The sequence below is a fragment of the Stenella coeruleoalba genome (assembly GCF_951394435.1).
Source record: "Stenella coeruleoalba genome assembly, chromosome: 12".
In the NCBI taxonomy this organism is placed as follows: Eukaryota; Metazoa; Chordata; class Mammalia; order Artiodactyla; family Delphinidae; genus Stenella; species Stenella coeruleoalba.
Genome location: NC_137158.1, coordinates 35,337,399 through 35,361,368, shown reverse-complemented (window position 1 = coordinate 35,361,368; position 23,970 = coordinate 35,337,399). Strand labels below are relative to the sequence as shown.

General features: G+C 34.2%; 1 pseudogene across 1 annotated transcript; it reads left to right on the top strand.

Moving 5' to 3' along the window:
- The first annotated feature begins 272 nt into the window (after positions 1–272).
- LOC307195448 (large ribosomal subunit protein eL36-like) lies at positions 273–633 on the top strand (annotated as a pseudogene). The gene has a single exon. The product of its transcript is annotated as a large ribosomal subunit protein eL36-like (transcript).
- Positions 634–23,970: the final 23,337 nt, after the last annotated feature.

Sequence of the window (23,970 nt, the reverse complement as noted above, 5' to 3'; positions counted from 1 at the left end):
CGTATAGCTGATTCACTTTGTTATAAAGCAGAAACTAGCACACCATTGTAAAGCAATTATACTCCAATAAAGATGTTAAAATAAGTAAATTAATTAATTAAAAAAAAAAAAGATGTCCTACGATTCTCTTGCTTTTCACCCACCGGTATCTGTTTGTCAACTGTGGAATATCTATATAATGGAATGCTACTCAGCAATAAAAAGGAACAGACTACTGGCTCTTCTGCCCTGGCAGCCATTGAAGAGCAGCAGCCATAGCTCCCTGCTACCCCATGGCTGTGGGCCTCAACAAGGGCCACAAGGTGACCAAGAAGTGCGCAAGCCAAGGCACAGCCACTGACGTGGGCACCTCACCAAGTACACCAAGTTCGGAGGGACATGATCCGGGAGGTGTGTGGCTTCACCCTTATGCGCGGAGGGCCATGGAGCTGCTCAAGGTCTCCAAGGACAAGCGGGCCCTCAAGTTCACCAAGAAAAGGGTGGGGACACACATCCGTGCCAAGAGGAAGAGAGAGAAGCTGAGCAACGTCCTGGCCGCCATGAGGAATGCAGCAGCCAAGAAGGGGTGAGCCCTTCCCCGCTGTGCACAATAAAACTTTTTCAGAAAGAAAAAAAAGGAACAGACTACTGATAACAGTCTAAACAGATCTAAAAATCATTATGCTGAGTAAAATAAGCCAAGCAAACAATAGGACCCACGTATAATTCTATTTCTATCAAATTCTAGAAAATGCAAGCTAAAATGTAGTAATAAGTAATTCAGAGATTATCAGAGAGCTGTGCAGGAATTGAAAAAAGCACAAGGAAACTTTGGGGGGATGATAGAAATGTATCCGTATTGATCGTGGTGATAGTTTCACGTCTCTATATGAATGTCAAAATTGGTCAAATCATACAATTTAAACATGTGCAGTTTATTATACATCAATTAAAATTTAATAAAGTTATAATAAAATGAAGCCCAAAATAAACATTTTTCGAGAAAAAGTGTTGAAAAAAGGATTGTCAGTAAACCTGCACTGAAAGAAATGTTACTGAAAGTTATTCAATAAAATGAAAAGGACACACCGGATAGAAATTTTGATATACTAGAAGAAATGAACAGTAGCAGAAATGGTAAATACATGAGTAAATTTTTAAAAATTAAAAATAAAACAAATTTGGCTGTTTAAAGTCAAAACTATATCAATATATTGTCAGGTGTGTAACCAGTGTAGAAATTAGATGTATGTATCAAATAATCAATTCCATTGGTTACATTCAGAGTTGCCCTAAAATGTGGAAGGGGGACTGTCCTCTGTACCTCAAATGAACTAGGCATTTCCCTGGGAATTGCTGGGGAGGGACCAATTTGTGAGCAGTCAGCTGAGGGAGTAAGTGCCTGTGTCCTGAAGGGGAATCCCATCAATGCACCACAGCATCCACTATAATAATATTCTTCTTATTATTTTTTTTTGATTGTCAATTCAGGGTTATTTTTAAGTAAATTTGTTTCATTGTTTTTACATACATTATCTATATCGTATTGATCAGAGAAAATCAGTGTTCACAAAAAGAAATGTATACCATCCCTTATAACACTCACAGTGCACAAACTATGACTTGAAATATAACCAGTTAGGAGACACTATATGCTATATAATTTATCACTATAAATATGTATTCTGAAGATTAGGTACATGAAATATGAAACAATATGAGGATTTACACATTGATATAGTAGAAAGTATGTGACGCTACAGTATAGCCTACAAACAATAATAAATCAGAACTTTTACTTATTGCTGAATATCGTTTTGTGTGTCACGTATAATTTCATAGGTAGTTTTATAAAAATCCTCACCTCCCTGGCTCACAGCAACTTTTGAAACTCCCTTTGTTTTGCAAGCCTCCTCAAAGACTTAGAGGCAAGTGTAAGTATGTTTTACTGATTGATGTTTAGAAATCCTATGAAGTTTAGAATAAGATTTGCTAAGAAAGATACCTGGTTTAATTACGGAATAGGTACCACATATGAAAGCACTGGGAATGAAATATTGAATGTCTGTGTACTCTTGATAAGCACTTTCTTCGTCTGTCAAATGAGGAAGGAAGGATCATGCTTTATATTTTGCTAATGGATTTTCTCTCTGTTAAAAAACCCGAAGCTTGAAGTAGAGAAAAACTGCCTCATATCCCCATTTCTCTGATATCCATATCCATTTCTCTGTTACTTTATTCTTAAATTATAGATTTGAAATGTAGCCACATTATTTATGCTTTATGCTTGAGGTTACGTTGTGTGATTAAAGAACAAACTAGACGGGAAAACCAAGTATTTGTCCTTTCCCTTTATAAAGCTGCTATAAAGTTTCAGGAAAACAGCAGAGTTTAAAATTGTCAGTTTTAATATTTATATGGTAGTTTTTTGAAGATCATATAACAAATCAAAAGCTAGTAAATAATATTAGAGGAATTCAGTGTCACATCTCTAGATAAGGTTATACTTTATGTATTCTTTTAATTATTTTAAACAGGTATATTTAAAAGGCATAAAGACATTTTTAAAATAATTTTTTTAGTAAAATGTCATTATATTCTGTCATTCAACAGACAACCAATGTTTCATTTTTTTCTAGAAATATGATCTTTATATATACCCATATTATCTATGTATCTATCTGTCTGGGCATATTCTTTTCTCCTATTTAGCATTGACGAAGGCAAGCAAATGATTCCAAGACAATGAGACTCTGTTAGATATGGAAGTACATACCTACAGAAGAAGTATCTAAACCTTAGAAAGGACTAATTGCAGGCTTAGTGGTATGAGGCAACTGCTTTATTTTTATTAAAAATAATGTCAAAGTAATATATACCCAAGAGTTCGTGATCCAGATAAACAGACTCTCAATACACATTCCTCACCTCCAAGGCCATTCCTCTAAGGCAATTACCTTCAAATATTTCTAGTTTTATTCTTTTGATGTTTAAACTCTTAAGCTCTATGTAATGTCTATGGACAATATCTATTGACTCCATTAAAAAAAAATTACTGCATTTAAATTATCACGACCTTCTGGTTGTTTCTTATTCCTAAGCTTGATAGCTGTATTATTATTCTAGTTCTTCTCTTATAAGGAAAATCTTGAATTCTTTTTCCTTTTTTATTTCTGTATGACTTTCAGGCATTTATCTCTTTAAGGTTTTTAACTTTATATAAACTGTGTGTGTATACATATATATAAATTTATTGAAAATATGGGACATATTATTTTTCATTGTAATTTTATAATAAATTATTCTTTAAAAAAAACAAGTATCTCCAGAATTACATAAAAAGCCTTTTCCTCCGAAGTCAGTTTTCAGAAATAACCATAAAATGCTTGTGTAACACTTCTAAATATTTGATATGTGTACAAACACATGAATGTATGCATTATGATATGACTAATCAATGTTGTAGGGTTAGACTTTTAGCTTGTTTCTGCTGTTTTCCTGTTAAATTAACAAGAAACATCCTTTGAAACTACATATACTTTGCAAATATATTTTCAGGATAAAATTTTATGAGCAGATACGATTAGTCGAGTCATATATGTAATTTTAATTTTTACAGATATTTTCAAATTGCCTGCTAAAATGGGTGCTTCTCTTTATAACGTCACAACTTACTCTCTCATGTCTTATAATCAATTATTTATCTCTTCATCTATATGATAATCATGTTTCCTTATAATTTTCTGTCTGAATGATCTACCCATTGGTGCAAGTTCCCTGCTATTATTTACTGCTATCTATTTCTCCGTTTAGGTCTATATATGTGCTTTATATATTTAGATGTTCCTATATCGGGTGCATAAATATTTAGAAATGTTATATCATCCTGTTGGACTGACCCTTTTATCATTATGTAACAACCATCTTTATTTCCTATTACAGTTTTGTTTTATGTTTTTAATGTTTTAAATAATTTTTATTGGAGTACAGTTGATTTACAATGTTGTGTAAGTTTCAGATGTACAGCAAAGTGAATCAGTTATACATATACATATATCCACTATTTTTTTATAGTCTTTCTTTTAAAGTGTATTTTGTCTAAGTATAGTTACTCCATTTTCCTCTTGGTTTCCATTTGCATGGAATATCTTTTTTCATCCTTTCACTTTCAGCCTGTGTGTGTCTTTACAGTTGAAGTGATTCTCTTGTAGGCAGCATATACATAGGTCCTAGTTTTTTTTTATGCATTCAGTCACTCTATGTCTTTTGATTGGAGAATGTAGTCCATTTACATTTAAAGTAATCATTGAAAAGTATTTACTTATTGCCATGTTGTTCATTATTTTCCAGCTGTTTTTAAACTTCTCTCTTCCTTTCTTCTTCTCTTGCTCTCTTCATTGATATTTGATGAATTTCTTTAGTAGTATACTAAAGAAAAAGTGATATATATATTTCAATATATATATATAAGTGTATTTTAAGTTGATCATAACTAAAGTTTTATCCCATTCCAATGCTCAACATATTTGCTCATCACCCTCACATTCTATGTTTTCAATTTCAAATTTTATTGTACATTTTTATCTTATGTATTCCTTATTTAATTACTGTAATCATGTTATTTTACTACTTTTGTTTTTTAACCTTCAGATGAGCTTTATAAGTAATTAATCCACTACCTTTACTATATTTTACCTTTCCAGTGAGATTTTTTCTTTGATATGTTTTCTTTTTACTAATTAGCGCCCTTTCTTTTCAGCTTTAAGAAGTCCCTTTAACATTTCTTGTAAGGACAGTTTAATGGTGATGAACTCCTTTGCTTTTGCTTATCTGGAAAACTCTTCATTTCCCTTTCAATTCTGAATGATAACTTTCCTGGGTAGAGTATTCTGGGCTGGTAGGTTTTGTATTTTTTTTGTTTGTTTTTTTCTTCTCTCAACACTTTGACCAGCACAGTTGCCTTTAATATTTTCTCCTAGTCTTTAATTTTTGATATTTTAATTATAATGTGTCTTGGAATGGGTCTTTGAATTGTGAATTTTTATGACACATATTAAGATTTATTTTTATATTTAACAGCTACTCTTGTGCAATACATTTGTTGCAAATATTTTCAAGTATGTTTTATGTTTCTTTGCCATGCAGATTTTTAAAAACTTTTCTTTTGATATTTTCAGTCTTTCTTCCTAATCATTGTTTTGTGTCATTTAAGAAATGTTTTGCAAATTATTTTGTTTTAATCATCTGGGTTCTTCCATACTAATACAAGGTTTTTATTTATTTTATATATCAATTCCATCAGAATTTAAATATATTGTGTGCTTCCTTCTGGGATTATTTTCATACTTATATTCTCTAAATTGACTGCAGTGTTCTAAATGGTAGAATCTTTATGAAGAACCCCTCAAATGTTATTGGTGCTCTTTTATTTTATTTTTATCTACTTATCCTTTAGTGCTTCAGAGTTCATTGGGACTGTATTTTCCAGGGAAGAGTTTCTGTGAGATTTTCTTGTTTCTTATGAAGCAAATCTCTTTTGTTTATCTATCTTAAGTTTCTCTTCAACATGATTACTGTATTTCAACTTTCTTTTCTTGGCCTGCTGTTTCTTCCTTATACATATTTTCATTGTGAATCAAGTTTCCCTGCTATCTCTTATTATGAGTTTATTCAAATTCTTCTAATGACTTTGTTTTTTGTTTATGTTAACCAGTTTTGTTTTCTTGCATTCAAAGAACCCTAGCTGGTAGAGTTCTCCTAACTTTCACCAACTGCTGTTAAAATACTCCTATTAAACCTTAAGCTAGAAGTTTAGTTTGTATTTCCCTACCTATGAATGCATCCCCTAGGTCCACTGCTTTAACATACCTGTTTTAATGTGAGTTAGTGACTGGAGTGCATGCTTGCAAGTTTTTGTTTCTAGAAATGATCACCAGAGTCCATTAGATTGGAAATTTAAGTTTAGTTGTGCTAATTGCCTTACATTATTAGTTAAGAAAATTTAAGTCTGTAGGTCCAATCGCTTTCTCATGGGTCTTTCAGATAGAGTACATTTTAGCAGACCTAGCATTAAAAACTCACTTCTATGCCTCAAAACTCTTTCCTTCTAACTCTCATAGCCCAAGGTAGTATACAAGGGGAAAGAAGGAGAATCTTCTCTGAGCGTGAAGCAGTGTAGACACATTCATCTGCCCCCACCTATGACCCCCTTCTCACAATAGTTTCTATCAAGTTAGGTACTGGTAAATGCCCTTGTCTAAAAGTGGGATAATCAGTGGCTTGGAAGAATGCTTCTTTGCTTTGGAAAAAGAACCAGTGCAGGGGAGACACAGTGTAGTTAATTAGGGACCACCAGGGGACCAACAGAAGACTATATTTCTCTGTCCCCAGTTTTGTAATGTATAGTTTTTTTCCCCCCAAGAGTCAAATGAACAAGTTAAGTCTTAAATTATCCTGCATATGCTCACAAAAAGGGTTATGTGCTAGGTGTATGAAACCCAAGAAACATTGTGCAAAACACAAACCAGGATCTGAAAGAAGACAATGAGAAAAGGCCTCATTAAATGTTCCCATACATTCAGACTAAACCTTGCAAGAAACTAACAACCATAAATCCATGAAAAAGCCAGTGTTTGCATGACTGCGTAACAGCTGGAGCTAGCAATGTCTGGATTCATTACTCATGTTGGAAGGAATTAATGGAGGAGACTAGATTATATTTGATTTTGAGGTATTTTTAAACAAATTCCGTTCACATCTATTTTCAGTATATTAGTTTATAATATTTACTCAATAAAGCCATTGTGTGTGGGGGGGGGGTGGCAATTCTAAGAAAATCAGTTTTAACATCCTGAGCTGAAATTGAACCTTGGATAATCTTTAAATCAAACACGCTAATACTTAGCTATTTTCATCTCTTTTATGTATCATCACATGTGCATTGTATTACAATCCAGATCTCAAATGCATATTTTAGGGAAAAAATAAATAATACTACTTTTCTGTCTGAGGGAGTAGTTTATATCCAGCTAGAAGTTTGTTGTCTCATATAACAATACTTGTCAAACATTGAAAATATATACCCCTACGTAGTGCCTCCAGCTTTAGATGAGAATTGGTGTGTGAACTGGAAACTACATAGCTCTATCCTGGAAAACTTTCCCTAGGTTTCTCTATTTGTGAGACAGTAAAAGTAAACACTTAATGTTTATTGAGCAGGATTTATGAAGCTGTCAGAGAACTGACACATGGCAATAAAATGTATTGTGTCTGGAGTCTAGATAATCTGCAGCTGAATGAATTACACTAATTCTGGTGCTTGCATATTCATGCTATGGAAATAGTTCTTGTAACAGATTTCTTCATTGTCTGCAGGTGTCACAGCATGGCTAGAAGTAGAGTTAATTGCACTCCAGGACGTGTAGGAAATCACACGTCCATAGAGTTGGCTTGTTTTCTGGAAGACTATTCATGATTTGTGTAAGGAAGCCAAAATACCCATAATTAAATTATCAAAACTGCAACACTTAACTTTTGAAAAGACATTCAAAATAGAGATAGAAATTTCTCATTATTATGTTAATATCAAAATTTTATCTAAATCTGCATTCCAATTAAAATGTACACTTATGTTCCAAATTTAATGTCATTTGATAAAATGAAAGTGTTGGTTATATCACTACAGTCAAGCTACTTGCATAACTACTATACCTCCTAGCTAAATGAGATTACCTAGCTCTGTAAGCTTAATTAGAAGAGATGTTTTCCCTTATGGGGCATATTAAAAGCAAAGTTGTTTTATTTACTTCAGCAGAAGGTACATTAGGGGATCTGAAAGAAGAAGAAAATTAATCATAAAAAGGATGCACACACTATTTTCTTATTGTGACCCAGTATACACAGCTGCATTGCAGGATTTGGCTGGAAAAATGTGCCGATTCTCTGGATTTTGTGTTGGTTAATGATTAGGAATTGCCAATGTTTTTATTTTTTTTAGGTTTATAAAAAATTTCAGAATGATTACATATATTAATAGTCCTATTTTCATCCAAGCCCATTTTATTTCTTTGTTGGATCTCTTCTTTGCCTTACAGATATTTTTCTTTGGAAAATTCTGAATTTTCTCTTCAGGAACAGCAAATATTTTGAGGACTCTTCTGATAGATCAACATATTAGATATACGAAAACAAACACAATAAGATTTATTGTAATATTATTAGTATAATATGTAATAACACATATAAAAATTATGTATAGGCTTTTATAGACACCTAGAAAAATCAGTATCTTATGCCATCTTGGGAAATTATGCCATCAGGAAAAGGTGACACTAGGGCTGAATTTTGAAGAGAAAAAAGGCATTAACTGCTATGTTAGTGAAGAAATTATGTTTATTAAAGTGAAAGCGCTGTTAAAATGATGGAGATTTAAAGTGGCAAGTTATGGAAAAGTATAAATGTGCTGATATGGTGCTCATGAAGGAGGTATCTAGGGTTAAAGCAGGGGATAGTGTGGGAGAGAGACCAGAATAAATAATAAGCTATAAATCTCATGCTAATGCATTTGAAAAGGATGCAAACAGTGACTTTGAAGGATTTCTAGAGCGAAATCTGCAAATCTCTTAAATCTACAAATCTCTCTGACAACTGTGTGGAGGCTGAATAAAATAAAGAGAGGGGCATCAGTACTGAAGGCAAGTAAATGAATTAGGAGAAGAGAAGATATAACATCCTAAATGTTTGGGTTGCAACATCATAATGAACATCTATAGAGTTACTGTTTTAATTTCTGGTGACAACGCATTTTATATATGGTGGTGCAATATATGAATTAAAGTAATTAATACAGTTATTGATGTGACATTAATATGATAGCCCTAAAAACATATTGATAGCCCTAATAACATATTAATAGCCCTAATAACATTTCTCTTTTTTCCTAGTACACTCATGTGCAAAGTAGATAGCCATTATACCTAAATTTTTATTTAACCTCCCGAGATATAAAAGAAAGTATTGTTTTTCAAAGGAATTTAAATGTGTGAATTATGTGAATAAGAAAACATCTCTTGTAAAAACAGTTAACCATAAAGTAGAACTTCCTAGCACAGCCATAAATTTCAGTTTGAAATTTCAATTTTAAATAAGAATTTTTCAGGCAAAGGAAGTAATATAGAAAACTTGGAAAATAAATATGATCATATAATTATTGAAATTGCCTTCACTGATGTCTTCCTGAGAAGACGTCACTGAGGTTTCACATTTTGTTAGGATTGTGGACTCTGAGAGGATAACCTTTCAGATACCTATGATGCTAACTTTGTGTTTAATATATTGTTTACTATGCAATGTTGTTTATTTTAAAATGAAGTGATGTAGCAACACAAACTAATCATTAAAAATATACAGTAATATGTAATATAAATATAAAATGTGTAATGTATATAATACAAATATACTTGTTCATATTTAAATACATATTTAACATATATTAAATATGTATTTAAATACATTTACAATTTTCAAAATAAAAAGCAACCTCAGATGAATGTATTTTGTGTGCCATACAATAGAACTTATAGTAACACAGTTCTTAATTTTAGTTTGAATACAAGTTGCAAACATTTTCCTTGAGAAGAAATGTTAACCACTGAGTGTTACTGGAGAAGACGCCTGACTCTTACAAACTAGTGTTACAGGGAGATTCTATCTATATGACTATTACATAGCAAACATTTTAAATGGTAGTAAATAAATACATAAAGAAGACACACAAAAATATTTTGCCCATGTTCTTCCTCTCAAAGGTTGACTGGTTTCTGCAGTATCATACAGTATTGACTCTTTCTTCAACATAAACTCAAAGAAAAATATATTTAATGTATTTATAGTGATATGTCACTAAAACATAGATATCTATGACTAATTTTTAAATATTTCATTGAAGATTATTTTTCCTGAAATTGCATTCTTCCTTTTGGGTGCAGTTTATTCGATTGCTGAAACTCCACTGAATTATAAACCTTCAAAGACTTAGAGGCAATAAATTAAATATATTTAATTTTTGGAACAATATTCTTTTTTTTTTTTTTTTTTTTATTTGTTTGTGCTGGGTCCTAGGTGCTGCATGTGGGCTCCTTAGTTGTGGCATGAGAACTGTTAGTTGCTGCATGCATGTGGAATCCAGTTCCCTGGCCAAGGACTGAACCCAGGCCCCCCGCATTGGGAGCACAGAGTCCCAGCCACTGGACCACCAGGGAAGTCCCTGGAACAATATTCTTAATAACACTTTTATTTAGTATGATTTACTCTAAAATTCTAAACATGCAGAACAACAAGCTAAAAGATACATAGATAATTCATTAAGCATTATTAGAAAATTTAGAAGTTTATTTCATTTTATATTTATTGTCTGAAACATATTTTTTTAATTCTATATGTTTACTAAGCACCACTATTATGTGCCAGTAACTGTTCTAGACACCTGGGATACATCAGTGAAACACCTGATGGAAATGCCTACCTTCTTTGAAAATTTGATCATAAATTTGTACAAATCTCTTACACTTGTATAAGAGATGTGTGTAACTACTTAACTAGAATTTAAAGAGCATCTTATATATTTGTTATTCATCTGGCTTTTATAAGAGAGTATTTGTATTTCTTTAAAGCCCTGTGGTTGTTAAAAAGGTCATAATGCCATTACAACATCAATTTTACTTTGTAACTACAGAGCCATATATCTCCTTTGGACATTTTTAAATTTAATACAAGCACTTTAATTTTATCACATTATTTTTGTAATTAACTTTTATTGAGTTCAGTTTCATCATGTTACTTAAGTTTGTTTAATTAAAATATTTGTTTGACTCATTAAAACAAATTACAGATAAGTAATTAAAATGTTCATTTTATTCTGCCACAAATGTACCATAATTAATGCCTCAGTTATGGGTTGATCAATCTGTTGCTAGGGCCAGTACTACAAAGAAATTTGTTATGTTATTTTTGTATTAGTTTCAACTAAATATCAATTATTATATTTACTGTTTATACTTTTTTATATGAAAATATGTATTTTATTTCCAAGATGAAGTTTTTTGAATTTACTATTTTATATTCCATATCCTTATGTTGGTTTTACGTTTGATAAATGATGGCTAAAAAATTACATCAAACTGATCATTTAACAAATTAACAATTAACTGTTTTCAATAATTTTAGAAATTACAAGTGTATACAAATTACTTCATCTTTGCCATTTTCCACCTAGTTTCTTTCACAAGTTAATTCATCCCAACAGAGTTTTAAACTGTGTGTGCACATACATGCATGCAAGTCTGTGACATCGGTTTAATGCTAGTTTCTTAATGAAAATATTTTTCTATCAAGTGATAAAACTACTGTGAATTCAGAAGATTCCTAATATTTTCCTCCACTTTGTCAACTCAAATGGTCAGATGTATATCCCCATATTCCTTGGGAGAGTCAATCATACTTTTTTCTTGAAAATATTCTTCTTGGTTTCTAGAATATCATATATTCCTGAATTTTCTTCTTGGCAGTGGCCACTAATAGCATGCCTTGAAGAAAATCCAATAGCTTGGTGTGAAAAAGATTACAGAAATATAAAAATGTGTAACTGTGAGGCTCTGAGTATCTCCCTTTCTTATTATGAGTTACATTCTTAGGCACCAACGTGATTCTCTTTCTCATGCTATAAAATGCTATAAAATCCAGAGCTTCTGGTTCCTTAGCTCCTCTAACCTGGGACATTTCTCATTTCCTGCTAACTGTGCCCTGCCTGTCTGAATACACATGTGCCATTATAAGGAACTGGAGCATCACTGATGAGATTCTGCATCTACAAATCTACATCCTTATTTTATATTTCTTTTACACTGAGTGTTTGCTGGTTTAAGAGTAAACTGATATGAAAGCAACAGCAAATCAAGTCTGAATCACCATTGTTTCCAATAATTTATTCTGAATTGGCTCCCTTTGCTCTGGCTTAGTTTACAGCTCCTTCTCAGACTACTTTATTCAATCTTTTTCATGTACTCCAACTCTCACTGTTAGAGATACAGCAAGACATCCAAATAATTCCCGAATGATAGCAGCCAACTCAATGACTTTGAAGTCTAACCTCAACCTTGACCTTAAGATCTAGCATAATATAACCAATACCTTCTTTTTTTTTTTATGTTGAGTCTTCTTTTAATTAATTAATTTATTTTTTAATTTTTGGCTGTGTTGGGTCTTCGTTTCTGTGCGAGGGCTTTCTCTAGTTGTGGCAAGCGGGGGCCACTCTACATCACGGTGCGCGGGCCTCTCACTGTCGTGGCCTCTCCTGTTGCGGAGCACAGGCTCCAGAGGCGCAGGCTCAGTAGTTGTGACTCAGGGCCTAGCTGCTCGGCGGCATGTGGGATCTTCCCAGACCAGGGCTCGAACCCGTGTCCCCTGCATTAGCAGGCAGATTCTCAACCACTGCGCTAAAGACTTAGTGTCTGTAATACTCAATTTTGATTCCTTTCTCACTTCAATCCTCCTCCCTCAGTGTTCCAACTCAGTAAGCAATAATACCCGACACTAACTAGGGTCTTGGCTGAATCTCTCCTGAGAGCTGAAAGGCTCAGTACCAGAAACTTTTAGACTTTTTGGAAGAAAGTAAAATTTGTGCAGAAACTCACAGGAGCAAGAACGTGAGAGAACTGGAAATTGAAAGAATACTATGAAATGCGATCCTCATACTGGCACCTTAGTTAGGAAATGAGTGCAGAAAAGGGAAGACTAAAGAAATAACTCCGTGTTTTATCCAGAAAAATCTGTCAGGACCATATGGCGTGTAAGGTACAAACAATGGTGCTCCCTGGTCCCGATGACAATACGTGATGCATATTTAAGAGATTTTTTTCCATGTTTATTTTAGAATATAGCCGGGATCAGGTGAAGTGGGGACAAAATAGAAATAAGTGGCATTTGGCATATCCAGAATTCACAGATTTTGAATCTGTGATAACCTTCAGACAAATCTCCCTTAGCAGGAAAACAGCTTTCCTCTGTAAGAGCACCAGAGAAGCATTAGCCAAGAACTGAAGACATCATGCAGCTTGAAAGAAAAGTGCATGTTTTCAACAGAAATTTGTATCAGGAATATGCCCAAGCAATATAGTAGAAGAAGATGAGAGTGACTTACTTGTAAACACAAGTATGACTTCTGAAAGTCTCAGAAATACTGTTCATGGTCACTGAAGGAAGATGGATGTTCTGAATACACATGTGGAATAAATGAGCTAAAAGATGATGGTTTTTATTATCACAAACATAATATGTACATATATACTGATGAATCTTGAGAATTCCAAGTTACTGAAGTCCTGCAGTACCATTTGTTGTAGGGAATTAGAAATTGAATTAAGATAATTTGCTACAGAAAAACTTTCCAATTATTTAAGTTGGTTTAACTGATTAAATATACCAATAATTATTAATTTTGAATTTAGGGTTCTGTGCTCATGGCAGATTCATCTTAAAAATATTTTAAAATAAAAGTAAATGGATTTTAAATCAAAGATAACCAGTTAATGATGGTTAACTCATTTAATAATTAGTTGCAAATTAGCAGTTACTGCCTTTAAACATGGTCTCTCAAATCCCACTTTTCTGTTCTTTTATCGTTTGGGCACATGCTACAACTTTCTGTTACTTAAGTATATTCAACATTCCAGACTAGTTTAAATACTTAATCTTATATCTGACTCCAAGGTTTTTCATCCATAAATTCTGTTCAGTCAGTGAATTCGAAGTAGAAATCAAATTATGACCTTCTTTTTCCTCCCTACAGATTTCTTTTTACTGACTTCAGTTTTCCCTCTGTTGGTCACAGCTTCTCTGGCTAATAACTGATTAGCTGTTAACACAGCCCGCTCAGCCTGCTTTGCTGGGGGCTTTCTTGGTTTTAGCACTGCAAGTCTCACAACCTGGTAAAGCCTTCATTCTTGGGAAAACCGAGAAGTATTGGTCATCCTATACAGCTAATCTCTGGAGATGAGATGTGGCCGAGACAATGTGCTGCATGAACACTTTCCTTGGGGTTAGTTTGGCATGTGATCAGCTCTATTAGTTATTTACTTGACCCAGAGGACACTCACACATTTTTGCCTTCCAAATAAAATAAATGCTGTCTGCTTCAGCTCCTCTCTCCCTCCCACTCTCAGCTCTCTAAAATTTCCTTCCTATTCTATTTTTCTTATTTATTTAGACAGGATCAGAGACTGGCAAGCTACTCCAATGCAGAAAAGCAACCTGAGAATGGGAGAATGAAAGCTATTTGTGGCACCATCTACAATGTCTACTAGTGACCCTCTTTGGAACTTATTCCTTCAGCTGACTTTAGGGAATGATCAAGCACATTTTTCTCCCAAGAAAAGAAGAAGGAAAAAACAAAAACAATGGGAGTGGTGGATGGGTTAAATGGATGAAGGTGGTCAAAAGGTACAAACTTCCAGTTATAAAATAAGTAAATCCTAGGCATGTAATGTACATACAGCATGATGACTATAGTTAATAATGCTGTACTGTATATTTGAAAGTTGCTAAAAGAGTACATCTTGAAAGTTCTCATCACAAGAAAAAAAATGTGTAACCATGTGTGGTGATGAATGTTAATTAGACATATTGTGATGATCATTTTACAATACTCACATATATCGAATCATCATATCATATACCTGAAACTAATATAATTTATATGTCAATTATATCTCAGTTAAAAATAGTATATAAAATCATTACAACTTTGTTGCTATTTCCAAAGTTACTATTAGGAATTTAACTGTTGCTAATACTTCCATGAAAATCTGCTGCCATCACCAACACAGTTACTGACGATAATACTGTTGCCACCCCTAATACTATTGTTTCAGAAGGTCCTGTAAAGATAAACAGGAAGAAAGCTTTTGCTTTCTAGATGTCCCAACACTGATAAGAATAACTGAGCTAGAATTATTAATAAATTAGTGGAGGCTGAGTGTGGGCTGGTGAAAGAGTTTGGAACTCTTTGGTGGGTTCAAATATTGGTGATGGTGGTGGTATGAAGTCATTTGAAGATGCTTCTCTGGAGACCTCTTAAGCTCACAAAAAAGATTTTTGAAAATCCTGAGCAAGCATCACTTTGGTGCTGCCCTGGGGGATGAGACTAGTAGTCACTGTGAGAAAGGCATAAAGCCCCACATAGATCCTTCTCCCGTATCTTTCCTATTGAGCAAAAGGCTAAAAATATGGAAGAGAGGGGGTAAGGCTACATAAACGATCACCCTAGGGTGATAATAAACAACAAAGGTAGTTATAGAAAAGGAACAGGGAAAATAAAATGTAGAAATATGTACTGGACCCAAAACTACAGCTGTGTTAAGGAGAAGGACAAATGTCCAAGACCCAAGGATGCAGTACCCACCCAAGACTGAGGCTTAACCAGAACAACATAGGACTCCACTGCATCCTCACTCTCAACCGGGCTAACAAGCAAAGAGCAATAAGTAAAAGTGAAATACCGCATCAAGAGTTCAGAGCTGAACACAGGAGAGAACTTTAACAGAAAGTGGAGCAGGGACTGAGAAATATCCTCTGGCTAACCAGTCTCTACCTTAACACAAGGTATTATTAATTGAAAAATTTGAAGCTAGTTAAAGAGTAGTACTACAAATAGGTTGTTTTTGTTAACAGACACACATAAAATTGTATTAAATATTGAGAGATATGGAATCTAATGGCCACTATGAGTATGGCTTTAAATTCTTCTCATTTCATACACATTAAATTTAAATAATTAGGTATGCATTAAAATATACTTCTCTGAATGATTAGATGCAACATAATTTTAATACAAAGGAATTAAAATTTTCAAAGAACCAGCAAGGATTGATTTTATGCATTATTTAATTGTATAACATTTTTAAATATATATATAGTTTGATGGTACAGGATATTTCTTTTACTTTACTCTTAAAATACAATATTGAAAAAATAATGATAGTAACTTATAACAACTCCAAAAGTATGGAACATAGAGACCCACCTTCAAACATCCCATTATAATGTAAGTAAAGGGCTACTTTTCATCCAAATAAACAAGCATTTAACTTTTCCATAAGTATAATAACTTTCAGCCTTTCTATTATGGGGTCCTTAAAATATATTTAATTTATTCCTATATGTTTTTAACAATTTTAACCTTTAGTACTTTCTTCTTTCCACACATACCCATTATTATTAAAATATGTTCATTAGCAATTATGTGTAGGGGTATGGAAATAAATTTGGTATAAAACTATCAGCATGTTATCATACTTACAATCATAAGTATCTGCTAACAAACAAAGTACGTTATATCTCTAAAGGGCAACATCTTTGAAATGTTTTAGAAATGTTCAAAATGAAGACTGAGTTGGGATGAAAGAGGGAGGAGAAACCTAGGAAAGTATGATATAACAGAAAGCAGTTATTTCAAGGAGGAAGTACTCATCTGTGTTGATTGCTACTGATAATAAGATAAGGACGATAACTACCTACACAACGTAGAAATGTAGTCATTATTAACCAACCTAATAAGAACCATTTCAGTAGACAGTGTAGGTAGAAGCCAGATCACAATGGTTTGAGGAGAAGCTTAAAATGTATTAATGTGTGCAAGAATTGTGGAGAAATATTTCTGGTATTGTTCTGAAAGGGAAAATTAGGGTGATATTACTAGGGAACTTAGAATACATAAGATTTTTTTATGGTAATTTATGTTTTTCACTTTTATTAAACAAGAAAAAGTAGGCCAACCTACTATGCTGACGAGAAGAAGACAGCACATTGCGTTCCCGTTGAATTTGGGGATGTTGAGTGGGATCCAGAGAACAGGTGAGGCATTGATGGGAAGAGAGACATTTTCTCCATTTAAACAGGTAAAGATGGCTTTTGTTTGCTTGCTTGTTTGCAGATTTCGGGACATGATATTTTGAAAGTTCTGTTTCTTCAGTGTGTTATAAAAACAAGGTCAATCACTAAGAGTGAAAGAGTCGGAAGGAATGTAGGTATTTTTAAGAAGAGAGGAGAAAACGTGTAATTGCTATTTCAGGGAAGGTGTAGTGACTGTACCAAAAATAACAGGAAAAGGTAATGGAGTGTTGAGCATCAAATTAAGATTTCTTATGATAAATTCAGAGAGGTTCTAATTCATTCTACTGCATGGTTTTCCCCAGAAGAGGTCAGCAGACATGTAATGGTAAAAAAAATAGAAAAAGTAGAAGGGAAAAGAGAAGGAGAAGGCAGAGCTGTGCTCAGCATTTTGTCTGATTCTTCTATTTAATCTTCCCAACCTCATTAAGTAGATGCTTTTTTTTTTTTTTTTTTTGCGGTACGCGGGCCTCTCACTGTTGTGGCCTCTCCCGTTGCGGAGCACAGGCTCCGGACGCGGAGGCTCAGCGGCCATGGCTCATGGCTCACGGGCCCAGCCGCTCCACGGCATGTGGGATCTTCCCGGACCGGGGCACGAACCCGTGTCCCCCGCATCAGCAGGCGGACTCTCAACCACTGCGCCACCAGGGAAGCCCAAGATGCTTTTATTATTTCCATTTTTATTACAGATAAGGGAGGGATAGGTATATAGAGAGGTCAAAAAAATTGTCAACATTTTCATAGTTAATAAGTGCCCAAGACCGACGAACTCTGGACTAAAACAAGACCCTGAATTTTAACCACTGGGCATTACTGCATCTATAAAATCAATAATGTGCGCTGTGCAGTTGGAGAAAAACAGGTTTTTTTTTTTGGCCTGAAATTGTGGATTGGTAAGGAGTAATAGAGGATATAGAAGATAAATAAGTTTGTACAGGTTATACAAAGTCAAGCTAATTGAGTTCTGGGTTTTAACTTATAGAACTGCTAAAGGTTCCAGGGTTGAGATAAGGTAACACACAAACAGGAGTTTCAGGAAATTCAGTCAGAAAAAGAGAGAGTGGAGAGACCAGTTATCATAGTTTTGTGTTACTCTAGGAATTTGTACACAATAGCTGTTGGAAAAGAAAGAAATAAACAAATGTTACATAAAAGATGATAGATCGTCAAAAGGCTCAATGTAGGGATTTTTTTTGCCTAACCAAAGAATTAAATTTTTATTCATATCAATTTGCCTGATTTCTAAATTCATCATCTTCACCACCTTCCCCCATGTCGATCTACATAGTCCTCAATGAGCCAGACTCAATGTGAGTAAACTTAACAATGTAAAGGTAAATCCAATTAATTAAATGTAAATATGTTTCATATTTTAAGCAAATCCATAAATTTAAATACCTTATTTAAAGCACTGAAAGTGTACTGGTTAAAACACATTTATTCTCTAATTAATTTATATTAGTCTATGAATACATATGTGTGTATTTGGAATATAAATGGAATTTGGAATATATATGATAATGCCTGACAAAAAATACACAGACAATACATTTAATAATATCATGTATTAGTTTTAAAATCAGAAAATTCATTTTGAAACTATACAACTTTCTGAGACATTTATATCTCAAACATCATACATGAAAATGAAAACCTTCTCCATACAAGTAGTCTCTCACATTTGGTGAGTTCTGTGCATTTTCTGGCAGCACAGCCTTTCAGGGAACTGTGCCCACCGGCACCCTCACTGCATTCTCAGTGCTCCAGGGGGAACTCCAGATTTTATGTCATCTTGCTCCCTGTCCCATTTGATTGGTCCAGGGATTTGCATTTGATCTAGCCTGGACTAAAGAGTCGCTTCCTAAGAGTGATAAGTCCCTTGACAACAACTATAGCAACATCAAAACCCCAGGGAGAAAAAACAAAACCTGACTTAGAGAAATCCCAGCCAGGGACAGAGAGATCCTGGTGACATTCAATCTTTATTATAGTCCATTCTGGGTCCCACTACATATCTGTCCTTTACCTGGTTTGACTGCTGAACACTTTGAGGATTTTGTCAGTCAGTTGAGGGCCCATTTTCTGATGCTAGTCAGATTTCTGCCACTTGAAACACAAAATTATTATAAACACCTGGTCTGTATCAGGCAGTGTGCAAAGAGTTAATTGAAGATTTTGTAATGTTGGCTTGGGGAGAAATACTTTTAAAGAAATCAAGAATAAAATGCATTTACCCTTTAAAAATACATTCTGAGTGGGATGGTTAAAAATTTGACTTTTGGCCTACTTCAAAACACTCCAGGTTATAAAATATTAATGTCACAAAGTAAGCGTAGCTCATCTCTAATGAGTAGATGTCAATAGATTAGCATATTAAGTATGGGATGACAGCATGCTTGCAACAGACATCTGTAAAATTATTGCTTTTCATCTACATTAATTTCCTAAATGACTGTCATGCAAATAGCCCCAAACCAGAAATAAAGACGGCATTCCAGAATCATTAGTAAATTAGACCTTGGTTACCTGATGTAAAAATCAAAAAAGAGGGCTTCCCTGGTGGCGCAGTAGTTGAGAGTCCGCCTGCCGATGCAGGGGACACGGATTCGTGCCCCGGTCCGGGAAGATCCCACATGCCGCGGAGCGGCTGGGCTCGTGAGCCATGGCCGTTGAGCCTGTGCGTCCGGAGCCTGTGCTCTGCAACGGGAGACGCCACAGCAGTGAGAGGCCCGCGTACCAAAAAAAAAAAAAAAAAAAAAATCAAAAAAGAAATTGTGTTGGTGCACAACCTACAGTACTAGAATGTAATGAGGATGTTAAGTTAGGAGAAACCAAGGCACTTTTGTGTCCAAGGAGAATTTCAGAGAATGACTGCATACTGCTTTTAGTGGTTATTGTTGGCTATTTAAAAAGAGATTGATGTGTATCACTGTGTTGTAAAAGAATGTTTCACATGCTATGACACAGTAGTTACCTCCAAATTTCTGCCCATGGATATGAATCTGTATATTGAGATCGTTGCATTGTACTGAGTTTATACAGGCCCCATGGCTACTGCAACCATCTTGCTGAGAAGTTGATGTCAAAAAGGGGGAAAAATGAGTGAAAATATAGGAGACTGGGTAAATAAATACCTATGTGGCTCTGTTTCTATGTATCACATGTGCTTGTCAAATTTTTTAAAAAATAAAGTATATGTCGATTAAAAAGTTTATGAGACTTGCTTCACCTTAAACCAATGATATTGTTAAAGTGTAGCTGTGTTTACATACTCTATTAAAAGGAAATTCAATTCAGGTAGATATTTTATTATTGGGATGGTATTTAGTGTTTAATAAATTGTTTACTGAATTTAAAATTTTAAACATTAGTTTGAATGTGTGACCGGAGTTCAAAATATTAGATACAAGAACTCAGAATTGCTTACTATCTCAAATTCAGTCCTATGATGAACAGAATGCACAATGTATGACAATAATAATATTACAACAACCACTAGTCATAGCCTGGACACTGTGCTAAATTCTTTGAAAATATTATGTTATTTAATCTTCCAAAAATCACATGAAGGAAACATTATGGTTCTCCCATTTTATAGAGAAGAAATTCTTTATGAAGATTTAAGTAACTTTCCTGAGATGACAAGCAGTGTTGGGACTTTCCTTAGATCCAGCTCCAATGACCACACTCTTAACCACGCTACAATATTATTTAAAGCCAGGCACCTACTTAACCAGCTTCCTGTTCTTTCCCATCCCTATGTGCCCTGTGCACAGCACACCAAGTCTTCTAATTCCCTGACTCTGTATCTGTATATATGTAATACTGCCCTATTTTGACTCTTTCCCTCTACTCTCCCTCTACTCTCTATTTTTTAATACCCAATAAAATACCACTTTCTTCTTTCAGCCTTCCATGATTATTCAAAACCTCATTGACTTCTCCTAATGTTATCTTTTATAAAGGATCATTGAATTTTGCTCTCAATGAATGTTGCCTTGTTACTAATTGTGCCAGTCTTGACACTGCAACAGAACTGAACCACCAAACATTAATGTATCAACTATGTTTTTAGTCAGGGAAACATAAACACTTGAATGTTATGGGGAAAAGTATCACAGAGACGTGGCCTTATGCAAATATAGGAAGAGCTCAGGAAGTGAAGGCCTAAAAGAGTTGGGGAGGGGGGGAGGAGGGCACAGAGTTAGGGAAACTGACAAGTCATCAACTAGTCCTTCTGAAGCACTGGCTGGGGTGAAAAGACTGGGACATGATGGAAGCCAGCTACATAGAGCTGTCAACGTCAGACTGCAAAACGGGAGCTTGTGTAGTCTTGAATGGGAATGTGTCGCTTCTGTACAGTCTGCCGATGGACGTGGGGCTGCTGTTGTACAGCAGAGATGACCTACAACCAGAAGAAAAGCTGGACGTGGAGCAGAAAAGCAAAAGGACAGGCTAGAGCCCATCCCCCTACCTGTCATTGCTATCTGACGGCAACAGAGATTTAAGGTCACTATTTTAGTTCACCTTCCAAATCTCATACAAATTATTTTCTGGCCATCTTTACTCCAGTATAATACAGGAAAGGAGATTCTCGGATTTACTAAATTGACAACAGAATTTAGCACAACAAATTAAATAGTTATATCTCTGAGTCTTCACTCCACCTAAGAGTAATAGACATTTGCATTCACTATTTATACCCTTATTGATTGCCCACATACTTATTTGTCCTATGAGATGGAAACAAGCAATATTTTGGAAAACATATTATTGTGCAGCCTGTAATGTAAGTATACAGAAAAAAACAGTCCTTGATGCTTAACATATATAAGCTTAGGCAATGTGTATTTTTATGTCAAATATTCATAGAAAACTAAGTATCTAATAATAGTCTCCATTTAGTAGAAACAATGTTTTATTTATTTTCCTTTCTTTTTAAAATTAAGTCTGAGCACTAAAATAGTCATTTAAAACTGTGATGCAAATGTCAGTTGTGTTTCAGTACACGAACTGTCCCAAACAAATTGTTTATATAGGAAATAATTCTATTGTATTGAATCATCTCTCAATATTATGCTGTTGTCAAAAAGTGATGAAAAATATAAGCAATCAGACATGGTAAATTTGTTTTCATTAGAAAGGTTTTCAATTGTAATTCTGTTTTGCTTCCTAATCTTCTTACATGTAAGCTCTAGGAACTACGAGAAGATGAGAGACACACAGATTGCCTCTCTGCTTCTTATTTCCTTCCCCTGAGATTTTTCTGCTGCTTCCAAAGGCTTAAAATAATCTCTATGTAAACAAATCTATTCTTTTGTCTTTCTTAGCCTTATCTGTCAAGTCCATTTCAAGAGTATAGGTATGAAAAAATAATGATATGGATTGAAAACTTCACTAAAACTTATACCAGACTTGAATATTAATGCAGTAAGTGCTTGGCTTTATAGAGACAAATCACAGGAGAGGGTCATACTGATATTTCTTATACATAAGATAATAGATCTTATATTGGTTTCAGTAAAACAAACACACGAGACAAAACAGCACAGATTTTATGTAACATCTAATAAATTTATTCAGTGTTATAAAGTGCCTAATGGAATTTTCCCATATCTATTATGTTAAAAAACTTAGCAATATATATTTCATGCCCACAAATTATACTGGGACAAAAGTAAGCAAGACATTCAGAAATACCTTGACAGTATACTTATCATATCATCAGAGTATATAAGGCCTGGAAACCTGAATTGGGCACTATCCGGAACATTCAACTAGATAACAGAATAATCTTGCAGGTATAATTAACAGTTTCTAAAGTGTATACACACACACACACATATATATCTTATATACAGACCTACACACACTGCGCACACATACACACGCATATATACATATACATAGATATAAAACATTAAAATTGAGAAAAAAATGAGACCACAAAAATTAAATACCCTGTACATATAGGTGTTTACCAAAAAAAAAAAAAAAGCTCCTAAATGTAAATACATGCATTTTTATTATAACATTAGGTGATGAATTCAGAGAAGGAAATTTAGATATTTAATCCATACAGATTCATAAACTCCTATTTTCTCCTTTGTTCTTTAGATTTTTTTTTTGAATTTTGTTGTTTTTTTTAATAGAGCAAGTTCTTATTACTTATCTATTTTATGCATATTAGTGTATATATGTCAATCCCAGTCTCCCAAATCATCTCACCACCACCACCCCACTCCTGGCTTTCCCCCCTTGGTGTCCATATATTTGTTCCTTACATCTGTGTCTCTATTTCTTCCTTGTAAACTGGTTGATCTGCACCATTTTTCTAGATTCCACCTATATGCGTTAATATACTATATTTGTTTTTCTCTTTCTGACTTACTTCACTCTGTATGACAGTCTGTAGGTCCATCCATGTCTCTACAAATGACCCAATTTCATTCCTTTTATGGCTGAGTAATATTGCATTGTATATATAAGTAGCAGATATTCTTTATCCATTTGTCTGTCGATGAGCATTTAGGTTGCTTCCATGACCTGGCTATTGTAAATATTGCTGCAATGAATATTGGGGTGCATGTGCCTTTTTGAATTACGGTTTTCTCTGGGTATATGCCCAGTAGTGGGATTTCTGGGTCATATGGTAGTTCTATTTTTAGTTTTTTAAGGAACCTCCATACTGTTCTCCATAGTGGCTGTATCAATTTACATTCCCACCAACAGTGCAAGAGGGTTCTCTTTTCTCCACTCCTTCTCCAGCATTTAGTGTTTGTAGATGTTTTTGTGATGGCCATTCTGACTGGTGTGAGGTGATACCTCACTGTAGTTTTGATTTTCATTTCTCTAATAATTAGTGATGTGGAGCAGATTTTCATGTGCCTCTTGGCCATCTGTATATCTTCTTTGGAGAAATGTCTATTTTGGTTCTTCTGCCCATTTTTTTAAATTGAGTGGTTTGCTTTTTCAATATTGAGCTGAATAAGCTGTTAATATATTTTGGAGATTAATCCTTTGTCCGTTGATTCGTTTGCAAATATTTTA